This window comes from Homarus americanus, unplaced genomic scaffold (genome assembly GCF_018991925.1).
Source record: "Homarus americanus isolate GMGI-L3 unplaced genomic scaffold, GMGI_Hamer_2.0 scaffold27153, whole genome shotgun sequence".
In the NCBI taxonomy this organism is placed as follows: domain Eukaryota; kingdom Metazoa; phylum Arthropoda; class Malacostraca; order Decapoda; family Nephropidae; genus Homarus; species Homarus americanus.
Genome location: NW_024735926.1, coordinates 261,098 through 275,000, shown reverse-complemented (window position 1 = coordinate 275,000; position 13,903 = coordinate 261,098).

The following is a 13,903-nucleotide window of genomic DNA, read 5'->3' as shown; positions in this document are numbered from 1 at the left end:
GACCCTCAATAAATGATTCAACCTACAATAGTTAACCACTCCCGAAATACTCGACCAGACCATAATTATTCGATCATATCTACAATATTTTAACAGGCTTCCACAGTCGATCAGACCAGACGACCCGACCCGACCCGACCAGGTACAAAGCTCAGATACTTTAATCCACAAGTCTCGAGAGCTTCTGAGAGCCAACAGTGTCTATGTTTAATGCTTAACACAGACTAGAATCAGCAGCAGTCTCTCTCTCTCAGTATACCTCCCTATTCGTTCACCTTCTCCGTCTGTCTGCCTGTCTCTCTCAATCTTTCTCTCTTATATTTACCAATAAGTTGTAGCAATAAAAACAAAAATATATCCCTACTTGGCAAAAACGCTAATTGGCTTTTTTAAGTTTAATTGACGATTATCCCTATTTAACGTTATTCAGTAAGTCAGCAGTGTTGGGTCAGTCAGTAAGTCAGCAGTGTTGGGTCAGTCAATTGTCACGATCACATAACTGCATTACACTAATCATGCCAGCGACTATAATCAATTCCTATGTCTCACTTCACACTGTATTCGAGTTTTTTATAATATAACTGCACTTATTAATGACCTCTGATCACTAATTACCTGTAGCTTACAAATTAATTTACAAGGTAAGTGATCTTCAATTTAATTGAATTAATAGACCTGCTGTGTTTTGAGTTTGTGTACTAAATTAAACTCTCTACGTGTCCAGGATCTGATTGATTATAGTATATATCTACCTGTAATTTTTTTATGTAAATTTGTTTTAAAGGTAATTAGTGTGGCCATAATCCAACCGGTTTATATTGTCCATAAGTATAATTAGTAGGTGTCTGTTGGAAGTACTTCTATTACAAATTGAAACCGGAGGAGCAATAAGTATTCATGGTAATTCATATTAATATTTCAATTACAAAAATCAACAAAAGCAATCAATTAGTTATGTCCATCTCGCCCGCCCATGGTCTGTGATAAAACCTGGTGGGGGATACCGAAGTCCGTCCTATATGATAACATGAGCGAGTATGATAACACGAATGGTCCAATTACATTAACCAGGACGGTATCGGGAGATTTATTTACGCGTGTGACTTGAAGGCCGATGTGTACACGAATAGAGAAGGTGGGCAAGGGTATATACACCACTCCCTGCATCTCCTAAGGGTCGCTGAATCTAGTTGAATATTTCCCGACACGACCAAAACAGACACAATGAACAACAAATATGAACTGAAAAGGCCCATTGCACTTAAGAGATTGCATGAGTTTCCTTCAATAAAAGACAAATACAAAACGAAACCTTATCACGTAACCATAGTAGAGCAATAACTAAATAAATAAATAAATACATTATCCAAACTACTAAACAAACAATTCTAAATATTCTTAAACACACGATTTTTTTTTTTTTCTTCAATGTCAGTGGTACAAATTAACAGGAGTACGTAATGGTATTGTGTGGTAATGACAGACACAGGAATACCAAACACACACAAAACTCATTTCGTCTATTAATTATTGTGGATGTATTATATTCTTACTTCAGTTTAAAGTAATGATATCTTCTTACCAGGGGCGGGAAATATATCAAGATATCGGTTACATATCCACTTGGAGATTATTTCTTGTATTTTTTCCAAACACTTTCATTCGCTTTTAGTTTGTCTCATAAAAAAAAATGGTTATAACGTGTGTGATATAATATGTGTATATTTCCCATTAGGTCAATACCGAGTTTACCTTTAAGTTAGTACAGCACTAGACGATGTAAACTTCTCATGTACTACAAGTTAACAGATTAGTATACCCAGACTAATTCTATCCGAGTTATATTATTTCTAACTTATTTTGGCTAGGAATTATAATATTTATGTATGAGGTAATAGAAAAAAAACAGTGGTTAATGTTGTATGGTACACGTGAGGGACCCGCCGTATGTCAGTGTAAACATAAGCACGTGCGTGTTGTGGACGTCATTATGTAAACACCAAGATCAGTAAAGATAGTACTGTGATGAAAATTGTATGTACTAGAGTGACTGTCAGAGGAGGAGACGGGTTATAGTGTTCCCTCTCTCTCTCCATCCACCCGTCTGTCTGTCCATCCGACTGTCCGTCCGCCTGCGAGAAATCAGTTTCCATTCCACAACTTGAAATGAGTTTCGTAGATCATAATGAAATTATGTATGCTGATTCCTGACAAGTGTGTGTGTGTGTGTTTGTGTGTGTGTTTCTTGAGTGTGTGGAGGGAAGAAGGGTTGGGGAAAGTACGAGTAAGTGTGGAGGGTTGGAGGAGGAGGAGGGGGAAGGGAAAAGAGGAAATGTGTAGGAATGGTGCAAATGGGGACGAAGAGGAGGGGGAAGTAATTAGGTGAAGAAGGGTGATCTGATCAAGTAGGGAGACAAGTGGGGAAGGTGTGAGGTAGGAGGGAGGGAGGGAGGGACGAAGGGTGTAAGAGAGGGAGAGTTGAGTCCGGCTATCCTTCCGTCTGTCAGTCCGTCTGCATGGCTGTAAATATATTAATTTAGGGGTCGAAAGTTCAGCGTTCGGTCAATGATTCATTATGTAAAGGCAGTCCTCATTTTTCACATGAAGAGGAAGGTCACAATTACATCTTGCAATTAGGTTAGGTGAGGATAGGTTAAGTTGTTTTACGTTAGGCTAGGATAAGTAAGGTATGGTAAGGCAAAGGTAAGGTTAGGTTAGGTTAAGTCAAGTCAAAAGTCGATGTTGATAATAGCATCGAGGAAGATTTAGATTTAGATTGCCCCCCCCCCCCCAGGGGGCTAGTTAATTGGGCACCCCCTTACATCCTTGGGAGAGAAAGTTCAATGTCATATATAAAGGTTAACCAGGTCAAAGTTTAAAAAGAGAAAGGTCAGGGCCGTAAGGTTTACTCGGTCAAAGGTCAAACAGGAAGGTCAGGCTCATATATAAGTTTACTAGGTCAAAAGGTCAGGTCAAAGGTCACGGCTTGTGTTGCTAAAATTGTGACGCAAATATTCCCATACAGCGATGAATATATTGGACCGTGTGGTTTGTTTGTGTTGCCTTTGTTTATGTTATTGGTACAGCTCTTACCTCACCTGTGATTCATTGTTCTCTCTCCCTTCTTTCTCCCCCCTCTCTCTTTCTGACACTTTCCATCTCTCCCCCCCCTTTCGCTCTCCCTCCTACCTTGTTGCTTTCCCTCTCACTCTCCTACCTTCTTACTTCTTTCATCTCTCTCCTCTTTCGTCTATTCTAACTTTTTTTTTCTTTACTTGTGTTTGCTCAATACTTGTTCTTAATCTATCTCTCTTTCTCTTTCCTTCTCTCTATTTCTCCTCTTTAATATTTCTCTCCCATTTTTTCTTATTATCTGTCTCTATCTTCTCCTCTTTTCTCTCTCTCGTCGCCTTCCTCAGTACTATGTCCTCTTCTCCCACAATATTCTCACCCTGACGCACACATTCCTGGGTCCGGCTACGAATGTGTCTTGCAAAATTCAACAGTATCTTTGCACCGAAATCCTTGTCCACTTCTGTTTTCCCTTCCAAAGAAACGGAGCTTACTCTCCCCCGCCGACAGACGATTAGGTAATGGTGCTTGTCCTTATGGTAACGGCAGGAAACGACAGGCGTGTCTTAGGTGTCTGTCGCCAGGGGAATTATATTTTTGTAACTGCCTTAGTCTATCCTGCAAGAGGGGATTGTCTTAGGTTAGGTTTTGTTAGGTTAGGTTAGGGTGTTTCTGGATTCAGTCTTATGGATATGCAAGATTCTGGATCAGAGTCTTGGAAATAGATACCTATGGATTAATTTCTTGGCTGTGGGAGTCCCTGCAATGTTTTATAAAATGTTTTGAAAATAGATGTAAAAGAATCAAACAAAATTAGAACAAAAGATCCCAAAATACGTGTGAGGAACTTTGTCTTGGAATGGTAAAAGTTAACGTACTTTTGTTCTCTTGGATATTGGAGTGTACAAACGTCTGTATGTATATTAAAGTGTCTTCTCTCTATGGTAATATAAGTCTTAACTCAACGCTTCGAATATGGATGTGTCATGTCTTTGTAATCACTCGTCAAAATCCAAAGGAAATGTCTGACCTATCACATAAGAATGAATCGCTAACACAGTTAACAATTCACATGACAGTACGAGCACAACTAGCCAATCATATGGCAGTACGTCACAAGCACAATTGGCTAATTATATGCTAGGTCACCAGCACAACTGACTAATCACATTCCCATACTCGTATAACGTCAGAAAATAAATCGTAAGATGAAAAAATCACTTTTGTAATAACTGCATTTGTCAGTAATCCTTAAAAAACCATTTATAATGATAATTGAGTGATGAAAAAAAATATTAATCCTCCTGTATTGTCTCAAATTTATGTAATATATATATAAGAACTATATTGAACATGGTTGAGGTATCCGATAGAATACAACAGCAGTTCTTTTTTTTCCCCTCAGAAGAAAACCTCTCGTTCTCACGTCTTCCTCACATTCCGGCAAAACAAAAACAAACCCTTGAGATTTTATTATTTTTGAAGTATTTTTCTTTCACTAGTTTTTCTTCATTAACTTACAAACTATCCCAAGTATAGATGTTCAATAACTTCTTACATCATGATGAAAATATTAATGATCAGGGGAAGACAGCTTTATTTAATATTCTTACTGTCAATAAATCAACCAAGACACCATTCTTTATGTCTGAGGCTTGGTGACCACGGCCCTCCACTCTCACATGTTTTCGGGATGTCGTTACCAATCCTGCCATCTATTACACCTCACCAGGAACCCACAGCTCTCTATCCCAGTCCCCGGCCCTCGTATAGCAACTACAGATGGAGCTTAAAAGGCTAAAACAGACACCACTGCCCAGGAGGTCACCACTACTTCAACTTACTTCTCAACCGACCAACTGGCTTCTCAACCAACCAACTGGCCTCTCAACCAACCAACTGACCTCTCAACCGACCAACTGACCTCTCAACCGACCGACTGACCTCTCAACCGACCAACTGACTTCTCAACCGACCAACCGACCTCTCAACCAGCCTCCTCCGAGTTATAACGTCCAGTAAGTAATAATATGTGATCCCTAAAGGGTTTAATTAAATATAGATAGGCTTGATCTGGTCGTTATTAGCTTTTAATACAGTTTCCCTCCCTTTCGACCTATAAGAAAAAACAGTCAGGCAGCTTACACTATCAACGTATAATTGAAACAAACCGAGATAAAAAAAAATCCTAATAGTTTCTTATATAGATTGTACATTCTTTTAAGTGAGGATGATAGAGTACACCAATTAACGTTAACAGTCGTATAAAAAACCCCAAACCATTTTATCCTTCTCAGCTTTGTATCGTAACTTTAAGTGAGACAATCAGATGGTTCCTCATATTGCCAATTAGGAGGAAATTTGATGCCCGACCTTTGTGAACCAAGACTTATTTTTAGGGGTTTGTTTTGTATTAATCCGGAAGATGAATACACGAAGGGGAAACAAATATGTTTACTATCACCACATGGTGTAATTTCGGCCAACTAATAGTGTTTTAACACAGGTGATAATATGGGGCGTCTCTGTGTCTTGGGGAATGAATCTCCTCGATAATAACCATCACATTAATCACCTTGATGGAGGTAATGTTTCACTCTCGATTTAATTGCCACTTGAACCCTTATGAGACCAATCATGTAGAAACATTCACATTCATCTGGAATATTACATGACTAAATATATGGCAACACACATGCGGAGTTACAAGGTTACAGGAATTACATGTCAACACACACGCACATTATTACAAGAACAGCCACGTGGCGTCAGACACCAACAGGGTGTCCACGAATTAATCATTAAAAAGTTATTCGTATGGCAACAATTGTGCCAACTGATTATTTTAGGGACAGTCATAAGTGACTTATAAAATAAAATTCGGCAAGGCATCTGCATTGATTATTACAATTTCAATTTTCAATTTCAATAGTTTATTCCTTGATCGAGGAAGCGGGATCCTAGTGCTGTCACTAGGTACCCCTGTACAATAACACCAGAAGCATCTGGCAAGTGTCACAAGTATATACAGTATAAATATTATAAAGGGGCTTACGAAAGGCTAAGGAAGGAAGGGTATTCCTTTAACACATAATCAATATTATTTACAAAATATCTGGCCAGTATGGGGAAGATCATCGTGTCTCCGTCAGGGGGTCGTGGAGTGGTGGTCCAGCAGGCGTCACGGAAGCGTTGTGTGTGGGGACATCTTAGGAGGTAGTGGATAAGGGTGCGGCTGTCGGGTCTTGTGCATAATGCACAAGATCGTTGCTCAGGGGATGCGGGGATACCAATCTCCCAAGCAAAGTCATACCCAATGATGATACGGGCAGCAATCACGTCCCTTTTCCGCGACCCTTTCCCATAGACATACGAGAGGTCAGGAAGTTTACGGAGGACAGCGTACCAGGTGGGCGAGGAGTCCAGGGGGATGGCTGCTTCTCGAGCTTCTCTCTGTTTGCTGTAAAAGTGTTCGAGGAACAACGTAGTCAGGTGTGGCCTTGTTACAGCCAGTCTTGGCAAGGACATCTGCTGCTTCATTCCCCAAGATACCGACACGACTGGGTATCCATAGTAATGTCACAGGACGGCCTGCATCCTGAAGTGTGGATGTTAACCCTTGTATTCGGAGGATGAGGTCCTTATTTTCCCCTGATCCAAATGCGATCCCGTCGAGAGCAGACCTGGAATCGCAGCAGACAAGCAAGGGGCAAAAACCATCTGCTTCTTCCTCAGCGAGAAGGGCAGCAAGGAAGGCTATCAGTTCAGCTTGAGTGGAGGATGCCCCGTCAGAAACTCTGAGAGGAAGTTTGATAGGCTCAGGGGCATCAGGACGGGAGATGTAGAAACCAGCCCCGGCCCGACCTGTAGCGGGGTCAACAGAGCCATCAGTGTAGAGGACGACCCTACCTGGGGACCAGTGGGCGATCCTGGAGAAGTGGTATTTGCAGATAATAACAGGGTTCACCTGGGATTTCGGGAGCGGTCCACCGAGGGCAATCACTTCAGGTTGAATTTTATTACAGACATAATTACAACGGTAATATCACGGCAGCACACGCAGGTAGAGTAAAAGGATCATCACAAGGTTCATCATATGGCAACATAGTCATAGAGATTATTAACAGGACAATAACATGGCAACACGTGTTTTTTTTACAAGGACAATGATGTGGCAACACCTTTTTTAATTTTTATAATATCAATATGGTAACACACATAGGTACAGTACCGGAATCATTGCAAGGCTGATCATATGGCAACACACACACACACACTTGCCATTACATGTTCCAGGGAGGCTACATTGTGGGTATCCTGACGTCCAACCAATAACATTCACCGTATGAAATTAAAGATGAACAACTGCACTGGTTCTGCATATGAACCTTGTTTTTTTTCCGTTCACTTTGAATTTAATAAACTTTGACTAAAAAAAACACAACTCCAGGCCACGTTCACTATCCTACCTCAGCTTTAACGCAGGCGCAGTAGAGTTGGTTCCTTCTCATTTTTTTGGTCATATCTCGTTACCACTCCTTCAACATCGTCCCCGTCTCTTCTAACTTTATCTCCTGTTCTCTCTCTGTGATTTATTATTATTATTATTATTATTATTATTATTATTATTATTCCCACGTCCGTTTTACTGCATTGTTTGTCGGTTTTTGCTAATTTTTTCCGGAATTTTTGTATTACTTTTGTCTTTGTGGAAATGAGACTACAGCTGATTGTTGTGTTTGTGTTTTACTTCTCTGGCTGGGCAGTAAGGAAGGTGTGTGTATGTGTGTGTGTGTTTTAGTACGTGCGTTGGAGTGCATATGTATGTGTGGTTAATTAGGCGTTCTCGTTAGTGTGTGTGTGTGTGTGTGTGTGTGTGTGTGTGTGTGTGTGTGTGTGTGTGTTTTAGTATGCGAGTGTGTTCAGAAATGTAAATATCTTTTAACATGTATGTATGTGTGTGTGTGTGTGTGTTCTTGCAGGTATATGACTCTGTGTGCGTGGAATTAGGTTTGTGTTCATACTATACATGTGTATATGTGTTTTAACATGTACCTGTGATATCATGTTTTATCACGTGGGTACACACTCTCACGGAGCTCAACAAGTGTGTGTGTGTGTGTGTGTGTGTGTGTGTGTGTGTGTGTGTAAAAAAATAAAAATAAAAATAAAAATAAAAATAAAATAAAAATATTTGTAATCGCGTATTTCAGCCTAAACATTTGCGGACTAAAATTCACTCAACACCTGTCAATTTCTAACACTGATATATGTATAGGTCATATATGTAGCTGGATTATGGCCGATGAACGCTTCTTTCCATTAAAACCTCATGCACAATAACAACAGAGTCTCTCTCTCTCTCTCATTTGCCTACATGAACCTCAAGTAGATGCCAGAATTCTGTCCAACTTTATGTGTACTTTTAATTGTAATGTGTCAGGTGAAGAGAAGTGCTCACATGTACTCGACAAGTACGTGTTATTAACAGAATGCCACACAGTCTTACGATGTCAACGAAACATAAAACAAATGTCTTGATTCTTAAGAACACGTACGGTAATATATGTCCCAGTTAAGTGCAGTAAGAGGACATGTCCGGTTACAAAAACTCTCGTTACTTCAATTAAAGGCGAAAATTTCTCGTAGGAGCATTTGAGAAGAAAAAATCTTGTTCAATTTATGTATACACTGAGTATAATAACATTATAATGATTCTACGCGATCAATGGCGGTATGACTTTAGCTTGGATTTCAGTCTCCAGATGGCGCTAAGAGGTGGTCGCTAACGTCTTTTTATACGGTTCCCGCTAATAGAAAAAAAAACACCTTTAATGGTTTAATCCTATAACATCAAGACTCTGATTGTGTGAGTAAATTAGCAATAATAATAATAATAATAATAATAATAAAAATAACAATAATAATAATAACAATAATAATAATAATAATAATAATAATAATAATAATAATAATAATAATAATAATAAAAATAATAATAATAATAATAATAATAATAAAAATTGTACTGTACATATTAAGGAACAAGAAGAGTAATAACAGAAAGTGTTTACAATGGTCAGAACCACTAACAGAAGACGCCTTGAATACAATTACGGTACATAAACCTGCAGAAGTTTACTTAAGTCGCCCAGAACTTAAGTTTTCGAAATGTTGCAAGGATATTTTCTCGAGGTCTTGCAATACGTCATACTCCCTCATGTTGCAAGGTCCTCGGTGCTCGGGGGATCAACTCCACAAACGTTTCTTTCAGGTTATCACAGTGTTGCACGATATTTCACCATGTTGCAAGGTATAAAAAGATAAGAGTACTACATTGCAAGGTGTGTAGAAGAAGTTGCCATCATGCTACATAGATCACCATGTTACTCGGCGTAGACAAAAGATATATCCCCATGTTGCACGACAGTTAATCTTATTACAAAACCATTACCGTATTTCTAGATATATAACAATTATTACGAGACATCTTACTATATCTAAACGTATTTCACTATATTACAAAGCCTTTTTCCTCATTATAGAACATAATCGTATTTCAAGGTACAGTTCATACTTTATCACAAGACACAGTGCGATGGGAACAAATGGCTGGTTTGTGGCGGTAAGGGAGATACGAGTTTGAGAGCTACAGTTTATTCTAGAACGCTTCACCCGAGGCCTTGTTCACACAGAATAACAACACAACAAAAGTTACAATGGTACAATGTAGGTCAAGCTTCTCACTGGGCGTCTGAACCTGGCTCCTCCTGATTGGCTGTCTCCTGTTCCTGCCTCTGTTACCCCCAGTGATGTCACCCTTAACCTTCCCACGGCTTTTGATACACACGAGAACCTCTTGGTTTGTTGCGGCTTCTACATGCATAATACACACACACACACACACACACACATCCTCTCATGTAGCCAAAATGCAAAATTCCTCCCAGGATGTAATGTCAAAGTTATGCAAAGTACCCCACTGCTCAAAAATACATATAAAGAATAGGGAGAAATTCTGGAGGCAACACACTTTGTTCAATCACAAAAAAAATAAAAATAAAAAAAAAATAAATAAAACAAATCCAGGAAAGCGACCAAATATTCTAAAAATTTCTCCGCTTCACTCCGATCAAACAAGCCTAACAACTTTTAACCCTTGTGTGTGTGTTTGCCTTAAAATTAACCCTCGGAGTTGTGTGGAGTCATCGAGGTAAGAGAGAGAGAGAGAGAGAGAGAGAGAGAGAGAGAGAGGAAAACATAAGAGCTAAGAGTGAGAACTGCAACTCAAAACAGGATACTTAAGAAAATAACACCCAACAACAACAAATGTTAATCTCAAAATTAAAATCATAAACAAGTATTCAATAAAAATATTTCACATTAAATTCAAATAAAGTAACAATAAAATACACACAAATCACTTTAAAAATAATATCAATAGATAAAGTAGTGAAGAAAAAAAAAGGAAACTAAAAATTGTATCCCTTTGTGGACGTCAGTTTAAAAGTCCTTAAAAGGGGTTAAATAGATTGAGGGTTTAACTGGTCGTCCTGAATGGGTTAAACCGTAGTTCACAAAGGGTTAAAGTATAGTTCTTATAAGATTTGATCATCGCCATCAAGGGGTTAGGGGAGACCATCTTTTTCAAAAAGTTAAACCATTGCTATGAAAAGGGTGACTCGTCGTTCTCAAAGGGTTAAACCATAGCTATCAAAGGGGTGACTCAATATTCTCAAAGGTTTAAATCATAGTTCTCAAAGGGCCACATTATCGTTTTAAAAGGATAAACAAGTCGCTCTCAAAGGTTTAAACCATCGGCACTCATTATATCATTGTTTTTAAAAGGTTAAACTCTCGTCATCAAATCATCATTCCTAGAAGCATAAACAATGGTTCTCAATGCATTAACGAGAAACTGAAAAAAAATCTATCAAATTACCTAAAAATATACACACAGTAAAACTTAAGAAACCCCAAACAACGAAAGAGAAAACGCGAATGAAACCAATCGGAAATAAAAAGAAAACGTAAAAAAAAACACGACAGGAATCAGATTACAGAAAACGTTAATGCAAATCTGGATGGGAAACTTGCACAATTAACCCCCAAAAGGGCGCCAAGAATTCACCTAAGCAGAAGGTTAAAAAATTGAAAGGATAACTTTGGCCTGTTATTCAAATTATTTACTCTGGCTCCTCACTGTTAATGGATTCAATTAATACAGCAGCGAGAGTGGGAGAGAGAAAGGAGGAGATAACCTAATAAATAAAGTGAAGGAGAGTGCTGGGTGACTGATAGGTAATGAAAACTTAAGACGGACGGACGGAGATATATATATATATAGAAGAAAACAATCGAAAAATGAACCACTGGACATTAAATCAAGAATAAATAGAGACAATAAAAACACGATAACTTGATAAAAAAAACACAGGAACAATAACTGAGAAACACAAAGCCTAAATCACAATAAACAACAAACCAGAATTATCCCTTAAGACTCAATCCCTGAAAAAACCTTGTAATTCCCCCAGGTCACTCTCACATACCATCACCCCTGTGCACATATCACGAAACAACACCTCTACGGTTCTCTTAAAAGACAACGAATACACGAAGCAAAGCAAGGAATCCGGATCCAGGTCCCTCGTTCGGGTGAAGTCTGTATACATCCGAGTACTGAGGCGAGCGTCAACAGCCCTCATGCGCCAACACTACTAAAGGCGACCGAACGAACGTATGCATCCTCGATTCTTGCTGGCTGTGGGAAGCTATTGTTATGATGGTGTTTTGAGAATTAGAATTAGCAAATTTTGTTTCCACTGGAGGCTATTGTTACAGAACATTAGAATCAACAGTTTTGTTTCCGCTTAAGACTGTTGTTGGAGAGAATTACAAGTGGCGATTTTGTTTCCGCTTAGGAGAGGCTACTCGACCATAACTCCTCCCGAACTCGTGGAAGTTTTCAGAAAGGAGGCCAAAAGAATGCTCCAAGTTGTTGGCGTTTGTTAACTTATTGGCTACAATACCTGAGGGTGTTTACACTTATAATTAGATGTTGGGGAGGGTTTACTCTCTGTTGTGCTGGGGTAACAGGTGTGTGTGGGGGGATATATGACGAGCTGGTGTGGTGTGTTCGTCTTTGTTGAATTATATCATATAGTGACAGCAAAGGAGAAAAAGATAATTCATTCATACATACATTTAAATTCACCTGTTTATCTTTATTCGTCGGATTAAGTCTTAAAAAAACTAAAACGTGTAACAGTGGCGATAACTTTTAGATTTAATTGCTAAAACTTTATGGAAATTTATTCATATAAGATGAAATTTGTTTATGTTCTTTAAGGCGACGGTTACTATCATAATAAGTGGTAACCAAACTACAGTATATCTAAATTTGGTTAGGTTATGTACAAGGCCGTTTCGAGATACAGAGCTGCTTCAATTTTCGGAAACAGATATATGTATAAATTTAATAATTATTCCTTAGGTAGCATGACGTGTGTGTGTGTGTGTGTTTCCTCTGCATTTCTGCAAACTCAGATTTCCGACAATTTTTTTTCTTTTGTCGTGTATTTTTAGAATTTTGCCAGTGATTTTTGTGTGAGAGAGAGAGAGAGAGAGAGAGAGAGAGAGAGAGAGAGAGAGAGAGAGACCCAAATATTAACAATAAAACAGGTAGAGCGACTGACACACAGCTTCAAGACAAATTCTCTCGCTGCAGCGCCAACAACTTAAACAACTTTGGCAAAATTAGGAGTTTGCCGATATAATTATAGTGTCAATATAAAGAGAGTATGTTCATTAGTGGCCGAGGTGTATGTATCCTGAACCAAAATTATCTCACTCGCTCACCGCCATAACAAGACAAAATCATTAAGCAACTTTGATTAGTCAGCTAAATTGAAAAACAAAAGGTCAAAATTTATCTTTAATATTATCTTAAATTATATACGTACAAAACAAAAATAAGCATCATATTATAATGTTAATCTTGCAATAACAATGGGATGACTCACACAGAGGAGCCAGGCCACTAAGGTAGAATGTGTGGGTACCAAGTGGGCGGGCAGGTGGAAAGTGTGAATACGTGGTGCATGGTCCAGCCGCTCCCTCTTAAAGCATTGTGGGGAGTGGGGAGAGGAGGAGGGGGGGGAGTGCAAGACGGAGAAGGAAGGGGAGGACGGGGTGACTGAGGAGAAACATGTCAGGTGTGGAGAAGAAGAGGTTGGGGAGAAGGGAGGGGGGGGTGAAGAGTGCCTGATTAGGGGATGGTCGAGGAAGAGGAGGAAGAGGGTAGAGGAGAGGGGAGCACGTCTGTTGTGTGTGTGTGGGGAGGGAGGTAGAAGGTGGAGAAGAGGGGAATTGCTTGTCCAAGGAGGTGGGGAAGAGGGATAGGAGAAGGGAAAGGGGGAGCGCCAGAGGTGGAAGATGGAGGTGATGGTAGCATGAGGGGGGGGGGTGGCATGAGGAGGGAGGGGGGTGATGGTGGCATGAGGAGGGGAGGGGAGGGGAGGAGGGGAGGGGAGGGGAGGGGGAGTGGTCGTTCTGGCACTCTGACCTACAGCATCAGGGACGAGGTACCTCCCAGGAGACCCAGGTGAAGTAGGTGAGGGGAGGGAGGGAGGGAATGGTAACAGGTGAGAGTGAAGGAGGCGAAGGTGAGAGGTGAGGCTGAAGGGGGGCAATAGGTGAGGCAGTAGGTGAAAGGTGAGGCAGTGAGGTGCGGTGATAGGTGAAACAGCAAGGTGAGAGGTGAGTGAGGCAAGAACAGGTCCTGAAGGGGTTAAGAGGATTCACTACCTGTCCTCCTCCTAGTGAGAGT